This window comes from Vigna unguiculata, chromosome 10 (genome assembly GCF_037176805.1).
Source record: "Vigna unguiculata cultivar grain cowpea cultivar isolate G323 ecotype 2 chromosome 10, ASM3717680v1, whole genome shotgun sequence".
Classification (NCBI taxonomy): domain Eukaryota; kingdom Viridiplantae; phylum Streptophyta; class Magnoliopsida; order Fabales; family Fabaceae; genus Vigna; species Vigna unguiculata.
Window position 1 is genome coordinate 6,113,421 of NC_140801.1, and position 10,287 is coordinate 6,123,707.

A 10,287-nucleotide genomic window follows, 5' to 3' on the forward strand; every position below is an offset into this window, starting at 1 on the left:
TACACATTTAATTATTTTTACTCCTTTATGATTTTTTTATTTTTTGTTTATTTTTTGTTTCATGGGAATGTTTGACTCTCAATTTTAAGTGCTCAATTGCATAAATCCCTAATTTAATTCAAGATCAAAAGATGAAGAATCTATGTTTAAATTTGAATTATTATTAATTTAATTTTGTTAATTATGCTATTTCGCTTAAGTGGTATAATATAAATTTTTAATAGTATAAAAATATTTGAAATATTTTTAAACTTGATTATTGGTTTTCCTTTTATATTTTGTTAAAAAAGAAATTAACCTTTTTACTTTGTTTGATTTGTTTTTGTGTTACCTATGTTAGTTTATAGAGAAAATGAGCACAAGAAATCAAGATTTGAAGGTACCAAGTCCACCACAATGTTCAAAACAACCAACTCCCTTTCAAAATTCCAATAATGACAGTTAATATCCACTGAATCCATCTACGCAAACACCTTCAGAAGTACATGATGAAATACATTCAACAACACAAGCAAAGCCTGAGAAAGGGAAGTTGAAAAGTGTTGTGTGGCAACACTTTGAAGAGATAAAAGTTGATGGAAAATACAAAGCTAAATGTAACTATTGCAAGAAACTGCTTGGTGGAGAATCAAAGAATGGAACAAAGCACTTGCACCATCATCTAGACATATGTATTCAAAAGAAGACTTTAACAAGGGGAAAAGGGGGACAAAAAACACTTTTTTCTAAGATTATAAGTGGCAAAAAGGAGTTGGCTTGTGGAGCATATAATGAAGAAAATGCCAAGAGGGAACTTGCTACAATGATTATATTGCATGAATATTCATTGTCAATAGTAGACCTTATTGGTTTTATTAGATTCGTGACAACAATTCGACAATTATTTCAACTTCCTTCACGAAATACGATAAAGAAAGAGATACTCGGTATCTATGGACATGAAAAACAAGTTTTTATAAAGTTGATAGATACAAATAAAGGAAGAATAACAATTACATCGAATATGTGGACTGCAAGTAATCAAAAGAAAGGGTATATGTCTATCACATCTCACTATTGATAACAAGTGGACCTTGCAAAATATAATTTTGAGGTACACCTTTTTTAATTTTTAAGTTTTCAATAAATTTTTTATGCGCCTCTAGAAAGAGTATATGTCTTACAAAATATTGCTTAATTTATAGGTTCATTTATGTTCCCGCACCTCACACAGCTGATCGACTTTGCAATGAATTAGTTGATTTTTTGTTCGATTGGAATATTGATACAAAATTGTCTACTATCACTTTGGACAACTGTAGCACAAATGATAGCATGATTGAAAAAATTAAGGATAAGTTGAAGTTGGACGCACTCATTAAGGAAGGGTCTTTGGTTCATATGCATTGTTTAGCACATATCCTTAATTTGATTGTGAAAGATTTGAGGAATCAATTGGACAATTGCAAATTTCTTTCACGAAAAAATTAAGTTTGGATTACCCAACTAGATGGAATTCTACTTACAAGATGCTTGATATTGGCATATGTTATAAGGATGTTTTTTTTAGGTTAAAGCAACGTGAAGCTCAATACACTTCTTTGCCAACTGATATGTAGTGGGAATTTGCAAAGGATGTTTGTGGAAGGCTAAAATTGTTTAATGACATCACAAAAATCATTTCTAGCTCCACATGCCCAACTGCCAACATCTTTTTCCCAAATATTTGTGAGATCAAGCTTGCAATAAATGATTGGGTTAAATCTCCTAAGACAGTCATTCAAAATATGACAATACAAATGTTAAAGAAATTTGAAAGTTACTGGAGTGTTATTCATGATATATTGGCAATTGCTTCAGTTTTAGATCCAAGGTACAAGATGGACATGTTAGAATATTATTTTTATAAATTGTATGGTATTGATTTTGATCTAAAACTTAGTAGGATTTGTCATGTGCTATGATTTGGTTTTAGAATATGAATCAAAAAAGAATGCAACTTCTTCTTATAAAGCTACATTGTTGGAGTTGGAAAAGGTTGTTGATAATGATGCAAATGAATTTTTAGAGTTTATGGCAAAAAAAGAAAAAAAATGTAGAACTACAGTTATGAAAACAGAGTTGGATTATTACTTGGAAGAAGATAAATTGCCAATTACACAAGAATTTGATATCCTATCATGGTGGAAAACAAATGGGTTAAAGTTTCCAACCCTTCAAGCAATTGCAAGGGATGTTTTAGCTATTCCAATAACAATTGTAGCTTTGAATCTGCTTTTAGTACTAGTGGTTAGATATTAACTTCTCATTGTAGTTGACTTCATCATATTACTATAGAGGCTTTGATGTGTACAAGAAGTTGGATATGAAACTTAAACCATTTAGGTAAGTTACTCAAATTTTTTAATATTTATTGTTAGTATTTTTTTATGAATTCTCATTTAATATTCTACATTTGGTGTTTGTAGGTGTTAAAAAATTAAAAGAAAAATATGTTCTCATGAGTGAAAATGAATCTGATGAAAAAGGTACATTATATTCTATTAATTAAAATTTCCAATTTTAATTATTATATCATATCTAATTTTTCATTTTTTTTCTATGTGTAGGTGGATCAAATGCAAATGAAACCACTGATCGTTTGTAAAATTAATAAATATTTTAGTTATTATAAATTTTTAGTAATATGTAATTGTTTAGCTTTTATAATTATTTGAATTTTCTCTAGTTGTTATTTGATACTTTAATTTGAGATTTATAGTACTACAACATTTTTTTTAATATTTGACATCATGAAAAGAAAAAAGACTATGTTATTTTAATATTGAATATTTTGATAGTATCATGATTCCTTTGATGTGACTTTTAAATTTTTTTATAAAAATTATTTAATTGATATTTGGAACAGTAAAAAAATGGGTATGGATATAGGTATAAGAATATACCCGTTACCTAGTGGGGATGGGGACGGATCAAAGTTGTATATCCGCTGAGTTTGGAAATGAGAATGGGGATGAATTTTTATTATGGGGATGAGGATGAGATCATGATACCCGTACCTGTCCCGTTGCCATCTCTATCATGAACCAGGGTAGAAATCTCCAAGGATGTTAGTATGCTATTCCTCAATTTTTATTTATAGAAAGTCCCAACACACATATGCATAAAAGTAGTAGAAAAATAGGTTGGAAGGTACAACCATATGTTTGAATTGGTTATATCTTGTGAGATTCCACCACATGCACGCTTGATAACCTTGGGTTGGCTTTGTATATATCATTTTACATTTATAACTTTCAATATAATCTTGGAAGGTACAACCATTTTGAGTTATTATAACTTTCAATATATCATTTTACATTTATTTAAGTACTCCTTCATATTCTTTTAGCCGATAATAAAAATTCAAGCTTACGTTTTTAAATTTGTTTTCGTAGTCAATAATTACAATAGATATTACATTTTTCACCTATTAAAGTGTCCTTAAAGTGTCATTTGAGATTCGTCCCACTTGCTCTTCGTCCCCATTTGGCCAGCAGTGTGTGGAGACTCTAGCCTCCCTCTCCAAGTTCGTCTTTCAATTTGGTACAAGATGTTAGTTTTTCATTTCTTTGATTTGCTCGTTATTTCTTGTTTATTGTATGTATATAATTGCTTGTATTTTGTATTTGCCATTGTAGTTTTAATCTTAGACTATATTTTTGGCCTATTTCTTTTTTTATTTGAAATTTTTTAATGATGTTTGTAAAATTAGGAAATAAAATTATATTTATTGTTAGATGTTGCATGTTTAAATAATTCTAATTGCATTTGACTTTTGAATATTATTGTTGCATTAATTGTTATTTTATATATGTAGATTTATTACACTTTTAGTATACAATTTGTGCCATACATTGATAAGTAGGTGTTTTTGTTTGTAATATTTTATGAAGTATTATTAATTATTTCGGCTAAGTACATGCACTACAAAAAATCATGTATATAACGATGTTTTTAATATGACGGTTAATTAAAACTGTTATTTTTCGCAGTATAATACGCCAGTTTGATAACTGCCATAATGTACATGTATAATATGGCGTTTCTAACCACCATTTTTTACATTGTCATATTATTATTTAAAATTGTGTCATTTTGAAATACCACTTTACATAAAACATTATTTTTATAATTTTATGAAGTTATTTCCTATCCCACTTTTGTCTCGGTACCCCTTTTTTTGGTAAAACTTTGTTCCCTCTCTTTTCTATTTCATTTTCCCACTCAACAGTTTAATATTTCCTTAACTAAGATTACTTTTCCAAATTCATTGACACCCAAATTACTCAAACCCCAAATCACTTCATTCTCACAACGTTCACTCAAACTTTCTCCTTCATTTCACCTCTTTCTCATTTCTCCTTCCTTCTTGATCTGTGTTTGCACCTCCATTTGTGCCTCAGTCCATGATTTCCTCTATTCGCATATACATTAGCGCCTTCATTTGCTTGATTGGGTTCTTCATCCTCGTTCGGAAGGAGAAAGGTTCGATTGGGTCATGTAACCACTCCTTTTCTGTTTCTGGTATGACATTCATCAAATTAGTGTTGCCTTTCTGAATTTACTCTTGCCTATTTTTGATTTGAGTGGCCAATTGTACAATTAGGGTTTTCTCTTTGATTCCTTCACGTGGTGGACAATGCCAGTTCGACATTGAAGGGCGAGGAACTCGCACCCGTTGTCTCCCCCACACTGAAGCTCGAAACCGATAGGCAGGTTTACAGGCCTGGTGATCCTGTCGTTGTGACCATCCAGATCTCCAATCCCACAAATGGGTGCTCGTTTCTAATGGAAAGACTCGATTTTGAGATCAGGGGCATCGAGAAATTGGACACTTAGTGGTTCGCCACGCAGAAGCCTATGCTTGGCACAAGACATAGGAGAGGTATGTTGTTACAGCAATAACACTCAAATTGGAGTTTTAGTTCTTTTAGTTGTTGTTTTGTTTAATTTGTTAACAACTAGATGAAAATTTATAGTTTCTACTGTATCATTGTTATTATGATGGTAAAATAAGTTTTGTTATGCCAAAATATCTTGAAATTCAGGTTACTCTCTCTACTCCCTATAGAAATTTTATACTTGTTTTAGTCCTTACTTGAAGTGACATGGTTTTAGCAACACATAACACACCCTTTTGATCATAATCTGTATTTATGTTGGTACATTACTGGTGTTGATGTTTGTAAGGTTCTGCAACAATTTTTTCTCTCTAATCGGATATTACATGGCATGAACTCCAATTTCATATATCATCGTTTAACATTTTTATCTGTGTTTCTTAAAAATGGTGTTTCCATAAAGAAAAACAAGAGATTACATGATGATAGTTAATTAGTTACACTTCTAAATAGGAAAATTTCTTAATTAACTTTTATGTCATGCTCTACAATTTTTACATTCTTTTCTTGTTGAAAGTCCTTGTCGTAATGTTTTGTTGTGAGAAATAGTTTTCATTTAATCATTTACGTTTAATGTGAGGCATAATTTGTCTTTTTGGTTTATGTATGTCAGGGGTGGAAATTAGTGTTAAAATATAGCGAAAGCACTAAAATGGTACAACTTTATTTGGAAACAACTGATATGGTTACCTTTTGTAAAAAAATAGGTAAATGGTAAGTTGTGATTTTAAGTATAACTTTCATCCTTTTGTTTTTTGTTTATTTATTTTAGTAATAAAGTTGTGCTTTGAAACAAGATTTTAGTATTTTTTTTAATATAGAAATTGTGCTGTAAAACTTAATTTTAGTATTTTTTTAAGGTGAAGTTATGATTACAAGCATGAATTTTAGTGCAAATTAAATTACTTTAAAGTTGTGCTTTAAATTAGGACTTTAGGTTTTTTTTTAAGGTGAAGTTATGATTACAACCATGATTTTTATTCCAAATTAAATTACTTTAAAATTGTGCTTTAAATTAGGATTTTAGGTTTTTTTAAGGTGAAGTTATGATTACAAGCTATTAATTTGCTTTCCAAAAAATCAAGAGGGGTAATGTTGCTTTTAAAATAAATATTTCAAAAGCTTATGACACTTTGAATTGAACTTTTTTGATAAAAGTGTTACATGGTTTTTAATTTCATAGCAGGTTCACCTCTTGGATTTTAACTATATTAAAGTTTGATTACATGTGATTCTTCCAACTCTAATTTACTTTTTCTTATTTTCATTCATTATGTTTTATCCCCTATTACTGAGACCAATTTTGCCATTTAAGGTTGATGATAGAAAGACATATATTATATGTATTTCTATTTAATGATTTACGACAAATAACAAAGACTGTTTTGAAAGAAAAAAATAAAGACTATTCATGCACCAACGATTACTCAAAGTGATATGAAAGTCATGATACAAATATCATTCACATCTTTATGTTAATTTAAATCATATATTACACAACATTATAGTTATTTTTACAATGATTTTTACCTTCTCTATTTGTATAGGATAAAACTTGGACAACTTGCAAGTTAAAGCTGGTGCAAACTTTGTCCAGCTTATTTCATATAATATCAAGGTTTGAGCTTAAGTCATGTTCTTTGCAATTCAATTATTTTAGTTAAATCTTTCATTTAATTGTTTTGAGGATAAAATATATATGTTTTGTCCTTTATTTTATAATTGCTTTGAATGAATACGTTGGTTAACTAATTATTTTAGTTAACTCTTTCATTTAGTTAAATCTTTCATTTAATTGTTTTGAGGATAAAATATATATGTTTTGTCCTTTATTTTATAATTGCTTTGAATGAATACGTTGGTTAACTAATTATTTTAGTTAACTCTTTCATTTAGTTGTTTTGAGGATAGAACACCTTCCTCTTGTTTGTATGATTTCTTTCCTAAGTAATGAATTTTTTTTCTTTGGTATTTATTTTGTAGTCATGCCAATAGATAAATTGAGGACTTCTAAACCACGAAACACCATTGAATATTCAAATGGGTTGAATATTTTTTTTGGATTTTGCTTTTGAACATGGTAATGGTCGTGTTATTAAGTGTCCATGTTCAAAGTGTGGTTTCAATAAATGGCAAACTAGGGATGCGGTTCTAGAACACTTAACATGTATACCTTTTCCTGAAAACTACAAAACATGGTATATGCATGGTGAAGGACCAAGTGTAAGTGATTCCATGGCTGGTAGAAGTGCAAATGTGGTTCAAGATTTTTTAGAATCTCAAAATCCAATGGAAGACATGTTGAATGATGCATTCAGGTTTGTGGGGAATGATGTTAATGATTTTGACAAGGCTACTGAAGATGATGGTGTGCAAGCTAATATGATGTGTGGTGAAGGAAATACAGATTTTGATGCTTTGTTGAAGGAAAATAACCAACCATTATATGATGATTGTACAAAGTATTCAAAATAATCATTCATGTTGAAGTTATATCATATAAAGTGCATGTGTAGAATGAGTGACAAAGCAATGACATTGATTCTAGAGTTGCTAAAGGACGCATTTGAACATGCTAAGTTTCCTAGCTCATTCTACGAGGCCAAGAATTCAATTAGCAAGCTTGGTCTTAACTATGTCAAAATACCAGCTTGCCCAAAAGACTGCATGCTATATTGGGGTGAAGAGAATGAAGACTTAGAAGAATGTAAACGGTGTAAGATGTCTAAATGGAAAGATAAAAATAAGAAACAATATGCAAAGATATTGCGTTACTTTCCCTTAAAGTCGAGATTGCAAAGATTATTTATGTGTTCTAAGACAATTGATTCTATGACATGGCATGCATCAAAAAAAAAGGTTTTCATTGTCAAAAGCAAAGAAGAAAACATTTTTTCAAACATTGAAAAATGTTAAAATGCTAGATGGATACTCAAGTAACATTTCACGATGTATCGACTTGAAAAATGGAAATATATTTGGACTTAAAAGTCATGATTGTCATATTCTTATGGAACACTTACTACCTATTTCCATACGCAATCTTTTTCCAAAAAATGTCACTGCTGTGATAGTAGAATTATGTTCCTTTTTTCGACAATTATGTGGCAAAAGTTTAAGTCAATTAGATCTTGAAAAACTTGAGTGTCGCATGATTCAAACACTATGCCACTTAGAAATGTTATTCCCTCCAATCTTTTTTACAATCATGGTTCATTTAACTTGTCACCTAGCTGGGGAGGCAAAACTTGGAGGTCTGGTACATTATCGTTGGATGTATCCCATTGAAAGGTTTGTCTACAACACACCTTTCTATTTTTGTTTAAGTGTAACATTTGTTTTGCCTAATTGTTTTAAAATTTTATAGGTATTTGGGACACTTAAAGTCCTATGTTTGAAACAAATCACAACCCTAAGGTTCTATTGCTTAAGGATACATAGTTGAAGAGGTTCTAACCTTTTGCTCTTAGTATATGGAAGGGATGGAGACAAGAATTAATAGACCTTCACGTGTGGATGATTGTGGTGATACAAAATTATCTGAATTGAGTACCGTATTTCCACTAATTGGTAGAGTAATAAGTGCCTCTTCAACTTTTCAAATGTCAACCATGGAGAAAACCCAAGCACATCGATATGTGTTATTTAATTGCCCTCTTGTTAAACCTTATATTGAGTGAGTATTACCATAAACAATAATGTAGTTATATTTAAAATGTGTTTTTTATGGTATTATTAGTAATATGTTGAGATATTATATTAGAGAATTTAAAGATCATTTGCGAAGGCAGTCTAGAAGGTGAAGAATTTCCAATACAAAGATAAAAAAGATTGTTAATAAGGATTTCATGAATTGGTTTCCTCGTAGGGTATGTACAATATGTGTTATTAGATCTTAAATTAAAGTTTCACTTTAAATTGACGTCTAAATTCATTATTTTTTTAGATTGATAACCCATACATTTCGAGTTTCGTGCCAGATGATCTGAAGTATTTAGCTCAACGTCCAACACCACATGCTAGAAGATTTACTACCTTTAATGTAAATGGATTCAAATTTAGAACTCAAAGTCGAGAACATGGGATGAAAACCCAAAATAGTGGAGTGTTCTTAACTTCTTCAACATCATGTGTTGCAAGTAGTGCAGACAATAACATTAGAGAAGCAGATTTGGCATATTATGGAAAATTAGAAGACATAATTTAGCTCAATTACTATGGGAAATTTAAAGTTATATTGTTCAAATGTAAATGGGCTGAAACCACACAAGAAAGGGGGTTTAAAAAGGATGCATGGGGTTCACTTGTATAATTTTTTCACGATTAATTCACATTGGAGATCGTGAGGATCATGACCCATACATCGAAGCTTCACAAGCTAAAATGGTCTATTATGTCAACGATGAGGTCAATAATGATTGGGCCATTTCTCTCCATGTCAAACCAAGAGACTTTTATGATATGGGAGAAGGTGATATTGATGTTTGTGAAGTTGAAACATGTCCACAACAAGACTTAAATCAATTTTTTAGTGACTCTGAACAACTAGCACTTTTTAGGGATGATGAAGATGATGACTTATTAAATGAGGACAATTGTAATGATGAAAATGATTCAATGTTAGAGTAATAATAATTATTGGGTATGAGTCTAGGTCATAGAACTTGGTGAAACATGTATTGGTTATAAATTATTTACTTTTACCTTGTTTCTAACTTAAAGTGTAGAAAATTTAGTAATACATGTTTACCTTATTAATTATGTTTTTGCTGATTTATTTTTTGTTTTTTGTGCAGATATGCCTAGACCCAAGAGGATTAGGAAATTGCTAAAGTCAGTTCCAGGTACCCCTGAAAATGAACATTTCGTCTAGTTCAGAACATTATGTGGGAAATTATGTGCAAGATACGTTTAGACAACCATCTACTCAACAAGGACAAGCAAGAATTCAACTAGGACAACCAACAACTCAACCTGGAGAGCGAGGAATTGAATCTGCAGATGCAACTTCTAAACTTGCACAACCACTTGAACCTTCACAACCAGCTTCTGAATCTTCACAGCCATCTTCAGAATTTTCACAGCCAATATCTCAATATACTCAACTCAATTATGAAGCTGAACCTGTAGTAATGATCCCCAAAAAAGGAAGACAATCAAACCACTATTGGTTTGTGGATGCTATAGGTAAATTTAATATTGTGTTAATGTTTTCAATTAATAAGTTCTAATTAATGTATTTGATTTTTATAGATGAAGATGGAGTTAGTAAAAATCTTAAGGTCAAGGTTAAGGATGTTCATAACTTGCCAAATGGATTACATGTGGTCGTGTATTATGATGATAAATATCATCCAATTGGAGA

General features: G+C 30.5%; 1 pseudogene; it reads left to right on the forward strand.

Annotated features, from left to right (window-relative positions):
* The first annotated feature begins 7,157 nt into the window (after positions 1–7,157).
* LOC146882052 (uncharacterized) lies at positions 7,158–9,551 on the forward strand (annotated as a pseudogene).
* Positions 9,552–10,287: the final 736 nt, after the last annotated feature.